General features: G+C 44.1%; 1 long non-coding RNA gene across 1 annotated transcript; it reads right to left on the bottom strand.

Moving 5' to 3' along the window:
- Positions 1-1,965: 1,965 nt before the first annotated feature.
- On the bottom strand, positions 1,966-10,843 carry LOC145532798 (uncharacterized). Its single transcript, XR_014073558.1, has 3 exons — positions 10,665-10,843; positions 10,225-10,351; positions 1,966-2,628 (listed from the first exon to the last, which is right to left on the bottom strand). It is a non-coding gene; the product is annotated as an uncharacterized LOC145532798 (long non-coding RNA).

Below are 10,843 nucleotides of genomic sequence, written 5' to 3'. Positions count from 1 at the left end.
TCTGTGTTGTTGCTAATGACGGGATCTCCTCCTTTCTCTTGGCTGAGTAATATTTCACTGTGTGTTCTGACCGCATCTTCTTCATCCATTCATCCATTGATAGGCACTTACATTGTTTCCATATCTTGGCTGTTGTGAATAAGGCTGCGGTGGACACGGGAATGTGAGTTTATCTTCCAGATACTGGTTTTGTTTCCTTCAGATATATGCCCAGGAATGGAATTGCTGGATCATGTGGTACCTCTGTTTTTTAATTTTCTGAGGCACCCCCAGGCTGTTTTCCACAGTAGCTGTACCAATTTACGTTCCCATCAATAGTGTACTAGGGTTCCCATTTCTTCGTACCTTCACAAACACTGGAAATCTTTCCTTTTTAAGAACAGCCATCCTAACAGGTGTGAAGTGAAATCTCACGGTTCTGATTTCCTTGAAGATTAGTGATGTCGGGCAGTTTTTCATGCACCCGTTGACCTCCTGTGTATCTTCCTTGGAAAAACTTGTCTGTTCAGTTTCTTTGCCCATTTGTAAATCAGGTTCCTTATTTATTATTTGCTGTTGAGTTGTAGAGTTTCCTTACATATTTTGAATATTAATCCCTTACCAGGTATATGGTTCGCAAGTATTTCCTTTTATTACATGGCTTTCCTTTTCATTCTGCAGATTGTTTCCTTTGCTCTGCAGAAGCTTTCTAGTTTTTTAGTTCCTCTTGTTTGTGTTTTTGTTGCCTGTACTTTTGCTATCATATCCAAGAAATCACTGCAAAGAACAATGCTATGGAGTTTTTTACCTATATTTTCTTCTAGGAATATTATGATATCAGCTGTTATATTTAAGTCTTTAATCCATCTTCAGTTAATTTTTGTGAGTGGTGTAGAATGGGGGGCTGATGTCTTTTTTCTGCATGTGTTTATCCAGTTTTCCCCACACCGTTTGTTGAAGAGGCTGTCCTTCCCCCATTGCATGTTCTTGGCTCCCATGTCAGATATTAGTGGAACATATTTTATAAGCACAGACATAAATTAGGTTTATTTCTGGGCTCTCAATTCTCTTCCATTGGTCTGTGTGTCTGTTTTTATGCCAGTATCATACCATTCTGATTACTTTATAATACAGTTTGAAATCAGGAAGAATGAAGCTTCCAGCTTTTTTCTTTCTGAAGATTGCTTTGACTGTTTGGGGTCTTTTGTGGTTCCATATCAATTTTAGGATTGTTTTTCCTATTTCTGTGAAAAATGCCAATGGAATTTTGCATTTAATATATGGATGGTTTGGGATAGTATGGACATTTTAAGAATATTAATTCTTTCAGTCCATGAACGTGGGCTTTTCATCCAATTATTTGTGTCTTCCTTAATTTCTTCCATTGTGTCTTATAGTTTTCAATGTATAGGTCTTTTACCTACTTTTGTTAAATTTATTCCTAGGTATTTATTGTTTTGATGTCATTGCAAATGGGGTTGTTTTCTTAATTTTTCTTTCGGATAGTTTAAGTGTATAGAAAGGCAACTGATTTTTGTATACAGACTTTTTATTCTTTTTATTTGTTTATTCTAACAGTTTTTTTTGTATAGTATTTAGGGTTTTCTGTATATAAGATCACATCATTTGCTGAAGTGTTTTCCTCTGAAGTCTTGAAACCTTCAAAGTTATCCATAAGTATTGGAATTAACTTCTTCCAAACTCCTATTAATGTTGGTATTTTGACCTCTTCCCCTGAGTCATGAATTCCTCAATGGATCTTGAGTGGTGAATCCTTTCTAGAAGGTTTTCAATTGACTTTGTCCAGATCTATCAGAGACTCACTCTGTGTGGCAGCTATGGCCTATGGAATTTATTTGTTAAAAAAAATAACACTTGAAAGTAGAAATGACACCTTGCTCCATGGGCTATAGAATGGATATGGTCGATGTTCGCAGGCATGACTGCAACATGCATCATGTCCGTCTCCATCAGAGCTCCTGTACCTACATTGTGAATGAAAGTAATATTTAGAAAGGAATCTTTTTTTTTTTTCTGAGCAGTAGCTCTCAATAGTGAGCTTAAAACATTCAATGAATTTCTCCTCTCTAGATATTAAAGTCCTGGATGGCATCTTCTAATACAAGGTTGTTTCATCTCATTGACAACCTACTGTTTAATGTAGCCACCTTCAGTCATTATCTCAGCTAAGTCTTCTGTGTGACTGGCTACAGCTTCTGCATCAGCACTTGCTGCTCTGCCTTGTACTTCTCTCATGGAGACGGCCTCATTCCTTAAATCTTGTGAACCCATCTCTGCTAGCCTCACACAGTTCTTCATTTCTTCTGCAGCTTCCTCACCTCTCATAGTCTTCCCAGAATTGAAGAGAGGCAAGGCCTGGCTCTAGAGGAGGCTTTGCCTTGAGGCAGTGTTCTGGCTTGTTGGATCTTTTGTCCAGACCACTTTGACTTTTTCCCCATTGGCACCAAGGCTGTTTCTTCTCATTTGTGGGCTCTCTGCTTCCTGTTAGCTCAGCTGGTAAAGAATCTGCCTACATTGCAGGAGACCCTGATTCAATTCCTGGTTCAGGAAGATCCACTGGAGAAGGGATAGGCTACCCACTCCAGTATTCTTGGGCTTCCCTGGTGGCTCAGATGGTAAAGAATCCGCCTGCAATGCAGGAGACCTGGCTTCGATCCCTGGGTTGGAAAGATCCCCTGGAGAAGGGAACGGCTACCCACTCCAATATTCTGGCCTCGAGAATTCCATGGACTGTATAGTCCATAGGGTTGCAAAGAGTTGGACACGACTGGGTGACTTTCACTTTTCACTTCACTTTCACTACTTCCTGGGACCTTTGGCAAATGCCCAGTTGGCTGGTAGCTTTGCCTCTGCCCTGTTCACTGCCTCCATCCGCTGTCACTGCCAAACTGGTCCCACCTGGACAACCACTTCAACAGGCTGCCTGTTTCTCCGGCTCACCTCCTCCAGTGAGCTTGGGCTTCCTCACAGCGTGGCAGCCTCAGGGTTCCAGGAGGTTATCGGGCCCCTTAAGGCCTAGACTCAGAAATCACACGCCATCACACCCTCCATATTCTAATGGTCAAAGTAAGTCAGAAGGCCAGCCCAGATCCAGGTGGTGTGGAGACGTAGACTCAAGGATGGAGTCTTGATGGGAGGGGCAGCAATGTCCCATTGCAAAGGGACATGTGTTCACTGGGGGCCATTATCGCAGTGACCTGCCGAACACCACGATTTGCCGAGTGAGGGTCAACAAGCACATGCCTCACCAGGAGAGAACGGGGACTCTTTCTCCTGCAGCACTTTCTCATGAACAAAAGAAATAGACGCTCGTTAACTTAAACCTAACAAACAGTAGAAGGGCATTAGGAAGCTCACAGACTTGATGGAAGCATTTTTCATTGAGATCTCTAAAGTGATAGGAAGGGGCTTCCCTGGTGGTCTAGTGGTTGAGAGTCGGCCTGCCAGTGGAGGGGTCATGGGTTCTATCCCAGGTCAGGAAGGATCCCACATACCGCAGAGCAAGTAAGTCCTGTGCACCACAGGCACTGAGCCAGTGCTCCGAGCCTGTGAGCCGGAATTACTGAGTCCCCACGCTGCAGCTGCTGAAGCCCATGTGCCTACAGCCTGAGTTCTGCAACAAGAGAAGCCACTGCAATGAGAGCCACACCACACCACAACGAAGAGTAGTCCCCTCTTGTTGCAACTAGAAGAAGCCCTGCACACAGCAACAGAGATCCAGCACAACCAAAAAGAGAAGAAAAAAAAAGTGATAGAGGACAGCCCTGAGGATCCCTGAAGGAACCTTTGTAGGGAACGGCCTCTGGGATAACTTCGTCTGATTTGGGGGTAGGGTGAGAGGTGAGTCTTTGTGTCATTTGGCTCATGATTCAGATTCCTTGAGAGTGTGACACAGCATACGGAATATGGTCAATAACACTGCAGGAACTGTGTGAGGGCAGGTGGTTCCTAGGCTTAACGTGGTGATCACTTCATGGTGTATGGATGTGTCAAGTCATAATGTAGGACATCTGAAACCAACTTTATGTTGTATGTCGATTCTGTCTCATTAAAAACAATTCTGATTTCTTGGGGAGCTGACTTGGGATGTCTTCCCACTGCTCAGGTGGTAAGGGTGAGCAGGGCACTTTTACTGATGGGACCTTGTGGAGTGAGGGGTGACAGAGTGTCCCTGAGGAAAAGTGAGGTGCTGTGGGAACACCAGGGAGGTGCCTACTGACTTCTGATCACCTCCTGAGGGAGCTTATGTGGACCCTTTGAGCCTGACAGTGACTTAAGTCAGAACATCATCAATTTATTATTTTATCTCACTGCCTCTGCTTTCCCCCACCCCCACAGTGAAAACAATCATTAAAAAGCCTTTTTCCTCCTCTTCATGCAAAATGTGACTTTAGTTTAACCTGTGTCTCACTGGACCTAACTTTGTAAATGGAAGTGTTCCCAGAGGTCCTCTCACTCGCTCTGTTTGTTCTCAACATCCTCTCTGAGACATTTAGCCCCTGTCCTGACATCAGTCCTCACCTGCCCACAGGTGACTCCTCCTTTGGGCACTGACCGTTTCCAACCTTCCTTGCGAATCTTCCCCCAGATCCCCTGGACTCAATCTGTTCTCCCTCCCCAAATAGGCTGTAGCAGGTACCACCCTCAGATACACACACTCGCCATCACTGTCAATCCCCTGGCTCATCTCTTCCGCTGCTGTAGATTGTGGAAAGCTGAAAGGGCATTTTCTCAGACTCCCATGCAGCTGGGGAGCCACGCTTGGCTGAATTCCTCCAAGCAGACCCGTCCACGTGAGACAAGACGGCACATGGATGCTGCTTCTGGAGCGGCATGCGATCTTCCACTGTCCAGACCTCCAGAATCACAGACTGTGTATGGTGACAGCAGTAGGGTTTCTGCTGGAACATTCCCGTGGGGAGGTGGGACATGTCTCCCGGCTACATCACTCCTGGCCATGTAAGCACCCGAGCTTCCTGCCCCCTTAGATGTTTTGTGAGACAGCTAATAGAATAAACCTTGTCTGCTTAAACTTGTTACAGTGGACTCTCTTGTCTGCAAGTAAGAACCCTGCATGATATAAATGCTCACTAGCTCCCCCAGTTGTCGTGAAAGTCGCTCAGTTGTGTCTGACTCCGTGACCCCATGAACTATACAGTCCATGGAATTCTCCAGGTGAGGATACTGGAGGGGGTGGCCTTTCCCTTCTCCAGGGGATCTTCCCAACCCAGGGATCGAACTCTGGTCTCCCGCAGTGCAGGCAGATTCTTTACCATCTGAACCACGAGGGAAGCCTAAGAATACTGGAGTGGGTAGCTTATCCCTTCTTCAGCGGATCTTCCCGACCCAGGAATCGAACCAGGGTCACCTGCATTGCAGGCGCATTCTTTACCAACAGCTATGAGGGAAGCCCCAGAGCTGTAGTGTAAATGTTGGACAACAGACTTTTTGTCCCCAACAGCAGCAAAAAAGCCTGATATTTTGTACTTCACCAGCAGTGAATGAGAATTCCAACTGCTTTGTCTTCCTACTGACACCTAGTTTTGTCAGCCTTTATTGAGGTTGGTAAAAGAAGGGATATAATTTTTAGACAATCCAATATCATAATGTGACTTTGGGTGGGGACAGGATATTAACACATATACACACGCTTTTATAAACCTTGGCATTGCAGTTTTTAAAAAGTTGTTTCTTAGGTCTTTGGAGTCCAACTCCTAATTTTTAAAAAAATTTTATTGGAGTGTAGTTGATTTACAATATTAGTTTCAGGTGTGGAGGAGGACGTGGCGACCCACTCCAATATTCCTGCGTAGAGAATTCTGTGGACAGAGGAGCCTGGCAAGCTGCAGTCCATGGGGTCGCAAAGAGTTGGTCAGACACGACTGAGCAACTTTTACTTCACTCACTTCACTTCAGATGTATAGCACAGTGAATCAGTTACACATATATCCACTCTTTTTTAGAGTCTTTTCCCATATAGGTCATTGCAGAGTATTGAGTAGAGTTCCCTGTGCTATATGGTAGGTCCTTAATAATTACCTATTTTATATATAGTTGTTTACATATGTCAGCCCCAATCTCCCAATTTCTCTCTCTAGCTCCTCATTTTTTTAATCTGGTTGGTCACAGATTAAGAATTTAGGGAAATCTTCAAGGTATGTTTTATTTGAGCTAGAAAACCTCTCTAAGTTTGGGCATAGCTCCCTGGTGGTTCCTGTCTTTTCCTTGAAGAGGAAGAGCCATTTCATCACCCATCCAGGATGTTTTCTTCATGTCCCTGATCATCCTACGAATGTGGGAGGGGACTGAATCAAGGGGCTCAGGTATGGCAGGTCAAGCATGACCGATGTGTGATTCAGTTGTCATTTCCATGTTGAATCAGGAAGCACATTCAGAAATGAGAGGCATACAGTCAGCAGCCAATTCCTTGGTGGAATTCTGATCAGTTCAGGAAATGGTGTTAAATTGAAACCATGGTCAGCTCCGTTCCCTCCACCCAACTCCAGTGTTCCCCCTCCCTGAGTCTGAGACAGAGGAGTCACAGCTGCCGAGGCTGGAATCTGACCTCAGTACTGGCTTCAGTTTTTCATCCACAGGGACTTGTCTTGTTTCACCGTCCATGGCCACATTCTCAGCACATTATACCAAATGCCCAGAGAAATCCTTGGTTTTTGATGTCAAGGTCTTTTAAGAGACTCGGGCCCAATGTTGTGTTGTGTTTGCTGGTGTGTGTGGATGGGTGTGTGTGTGGTGGGGACAGGGGAGATTGAAGGCAGGGTGGGTGGCGAAGGAGGCAGAGGGGTGGTGAGTCACTCATTCCAGAGAACCAATTAAATTACCTCCGGGTAGTCCATCATGTCCAATGTTTCCTGTTGCCTTTTCTCCCCTCCTTGGTGCTGATGACCAGACCCTTTGGGATCCGGTGACTGGAGCAGACAGGCACCTGCTGGTCTGCTCAGGTCTAAGTAGCTCATACGTTACCTCTTTAATCGTCGACATAGGAATTGCATTCATTACCTTGCGCCCCACTTTTGAAGCTTCCAGAAATAGGAATTTTACTGTCAAACCTCAGTGGAGGAAGTCTGTTACCCTAATAGTAAGGAAAAAACAAAACCAGCGCATAATGGGGCCTAAAAAGTGTGTCCTTGTAAAATGTCAGACCCAGCCTGTCATCTGGGTTTAACTTAATTTCATCTGGTTTTACCTAACTTGCCCAACCAACTACAGGCACGACTGTACTCACTCCTGGATTCCACGGCAGCTGTTTTGTCCTGTGTTTTCTCATTTGTGTCTGTGATTCTAATGTGGCAGATTCAATTCCCCTTGATTCTCTGCCCCATTCAACAGTTGACTCAGTATATCAGTTAGTTTTTGCTGTGTAACAAGCCATCTAAAAACTGTGTGGCTTAGAATAACACGTTATCTTTAATTGACTTTATTTTTTTTAGAGCAGTTTTAGGTCCATAGCAAAATTGAATAGAAAGTGCAGAGAGTTCCCATAGTCTCGCCTTACATTTGCATAGCCTCCAATACCATCAGTGTGCCCCATCAATGTGGGACATTTGTTAAAATCAGTGAACCTATGTTGAGACATCATTATCACCCAAAAGCTATAGTTTACATAAGGACTCACTCTTGGTGTTGTACATCCAGTGGATTTTGACAAGTGATGACCTGTAAGAATTCCATGGACAGAGGAGCCTGGTGGGCTACAGTCCGTGGAGTCACAAGAGTCAGACACAACTGAGCAACTAAACCATCATCATTATCCATCGATATGGGGCTTCCTTGGTAGCTCAGATGGTAAAGAATCTGCCTGCAATACAAGGGACACAGGTTCAATCCTTGGGTCAGGGAGGCCCCCTGGAGAAGGGAATGGTTACCCACACCGGTATTCTTGCCTAGAGAATTCTGTAGACAGAGGAGCCTGCTGGGCTACAGTCCATGGGATCACAAAGAGTCAAACACGACTGAGTGACTAACACTACACTACTACGATTATCCACCAATATAATATCATACAGAATAGTCATACTGCCCTAAAAATCCTCTGTGCTCCATCTGTTCATTCCTCCCTACCCCCAAACCTCTGACAACCACTGATCTTTTTCTCTGTGCCCATAGTTTTGCCTTTTCTAGAATGTCATATAGTTGGACTCATACAGTTTGTAACGTTTTCACACTGGCTTCTTAGTAACATGCATTGAAGTTTTCCCATGTCTTTTCATGGCTTGATAGCTGATTTCTTTTTAGTGCTTAATAGTATTCCATTGTGTAAATGAACCATAATTCATTTTTAACCCACTGAAGTACATCTTGGTTGCTACAAGTTTTGGCAATCATGCATAACACTGCTGTCAACATCCTTGCGTGGGTTTTTGTGTGAATATAGTTTTCAGTTCATTTGAGTAAATACCAAGGAGTATAATAGCTGGATCCTATGGTAAGAGTGTGTTTAGTTTTGTAAGAAACTGCCAAACTGTCTTCCAAAGTGACTGTACCATTTTGCATCCCCCCAGCAGGGGATGAGAGTGCCCATTGCTCCACATCCTCTCCAGCATTAGGTGATGTCAGTGTTGTGGATTTTGGCTGTTCTAATTAGTTGTATACTGGTAACACGCATTTTTCATTTCTCAAGGTTCTGTGGGTTGTTTAGGTGGTTCTTTTCACATGGGCTTCTTGGCTGGGACTGTGTGATCTAGCATCTCACTTCTATTTCTGGGGCCTTGGTCCATGTGGCTTCTCATCTTCCAGCAGTCTTCTTCAGACAGTGGTGGAATATGTCCAATAATCAGAGGGCATGGCTAATGGTGCAGCACTTTTTAAGCTCCTGCTTGTATTAAGTTTGCTGCATCCCACTGTTTAAAGCAAGTCACTTGGCCATACCCAGATCAAAGGGATGGAGAGATGGACTTCACTTCTTGATGGAAGGAGCTGAAAAATATTGTGACCCCCATTTCTTCCATCTGTGGCAACCAGTGACTGGGACATCTAACTCAGCAATGGGATAACCTCTGATATTACATTCAAAACCTCTAAATCTCCAATTCAGGAGTCACCCAGAAAAGTGATTTCTTGTTAATGCAGGGAAATCTTACAGGAAGGAGATTAGATAATCACATTCTTCTTTTCTAATTACCCAGTTGGTTTTGTTCCAAAGGGGCATCACCATTTCCTCGGATCATTAGAAACTCACAGCCTCTGGTCTTAATGCTTCATAAAAGAAGAGCAATACATTTTTTCTTATCTTCACCTTCTTAACTGCTGAATAAGATGTTGAGGTTTAAGGGGTGATCATTAATCATGTATCTTCCTCTTCCATCTTTGGAATCAGTTGAGAAATAGATGTAAGCGATGGGAATTGGAGGTCAGAGTAGCACCTCTTGTTGCTGGCAGCCCTGGACCAGAGAACATAGTTTGTGCTACAGTCAGCCAGGGCTCCCTGCTTCTTCCCCCTTGACTTGCGGTGCCCATGAACAGTGGTACTTGGGTCTGCAGAGCGGGTTCACTGGCTTGGCCAGATGAAAGGAGAATCATTGCCTCTCATGTTTCAGGTCATGGCAGTCAAGACAAGGGGGTCAAAGCAGGGTCTGGGAGCCTGGGGAGGAGGGGTCACCCAGGCTCTATGTGGTTGTGATTCCAGCTCCCCCTTCAACACCAGTCAGCCATGGCTTTCCCCTGGGAAGGAGTAGGGAGGGACAGGGTAGAAGGTTGGGTGGACGCTTTCTTCCAGTACTTTCTGTTCTGATTTGTGGGCACTTTTTCTGTGTGCATATGTGTTTAAAACCTCTTATTGAAGCGTAATAAACCTCTAGAGAAGAGCACACATCATAAATATATGGTTCAATACATTTTCCCAAATTAAAAACACTCAGATCAAGAATTAGAAAATTGCCAGCTCTCTAGAAGCTGTATGAACTCCTTTTGGCAGGGGGAGGGGAAAGGTCTGGCTTCTTTTGTTCAAAACGATCATTGTGAATTTCACTATGTTGTGTATAGATGTAGATTGTTAATTCTCATTGCTGTTTAGTCTCCTGTAATTTATCCATTCTGCTGTTGACGGGCATATGGATGGTTAACTACATTTGGCTGGTTAAAGCCATTCTAATATGTGTCTTTTAAGAAAAGTGTAGGTATTTCTGATTGGTATATCCCTGGAAATATTTTCTGGGGCCCAGCAATTCCACTTGTACAGATATATCCAAAAAAACAAAAACAACCTACCCATTTTAGGTACTGAAACCTCTTTCCCAGAGTGGAACTCTTTGGCATTCTTGTTGGTGGCATTATGAGAGTTCCAGCCGCCCTTGTCCTTCCTCCTGATACTTTGGAGAAGGCTAATGTTCCTGTTCTATAGATGAGGGTGAAACACCCAGAGAGGGAGGAAATGAGTTCCCCCATAATTGAAAACAGAAAAAAAGTTTTAAATAATTTTTTAAAAATTAAAAGTGCATGAGCACTTCTTAATTTTTGAATGCATTTCAAAATAAGTTGCAGACCATGAACAGATGGGGTCTTTTCAAGGGCAACACCACCCTGCAAGCAGGAGAGTGATTTGTGACCTAGCTTTAGAAACTGGAGATGCTCTCAAAGTCTCACCCATCTGGGTGGAGGAAGGGTTTTTGCAGACAAAAAGTTCTTGCACAGAAACTGTGATAAAATACCCACTAGTGGCTGTAGCGACGGAGTGGGAGTGTTTAACCTTTCAGCCATACCAACAACATGCTCCTTCTTTTGAAAATAGGGTGCAGAGTGTTAGCAAGTGAAGAAGAGTGACCGGTCATCATGCAGTTTGACTCATCTCCTTTGCAGCAGAGGCGAGAGAAGGGAGTCTCTTGGCTCC

The sequence above is a fragment of the Giraffa tippelskirchi genome, chromosome 13, assembly GCF_054371585.1.
Source record: "Giraffa tippelskirchi isolate mGirTip1 chromosome 13, T2T-mGirTip1v1.2.pri, whole genome shotgun sequence".
Classification (NCBI taxonomy): domain Eukaryota; kingdom Metazoa; phylum Chordata; class Mammalia; order Artiodactyla; family Giraffidae; genus Giraffa; species Giraffa tippelskirchi.
The sequence above is the reverse complement of the archived record's forward strand: the minus strand, read 5'-3'. Positions and strand labels throughout refer to the sequence as shown.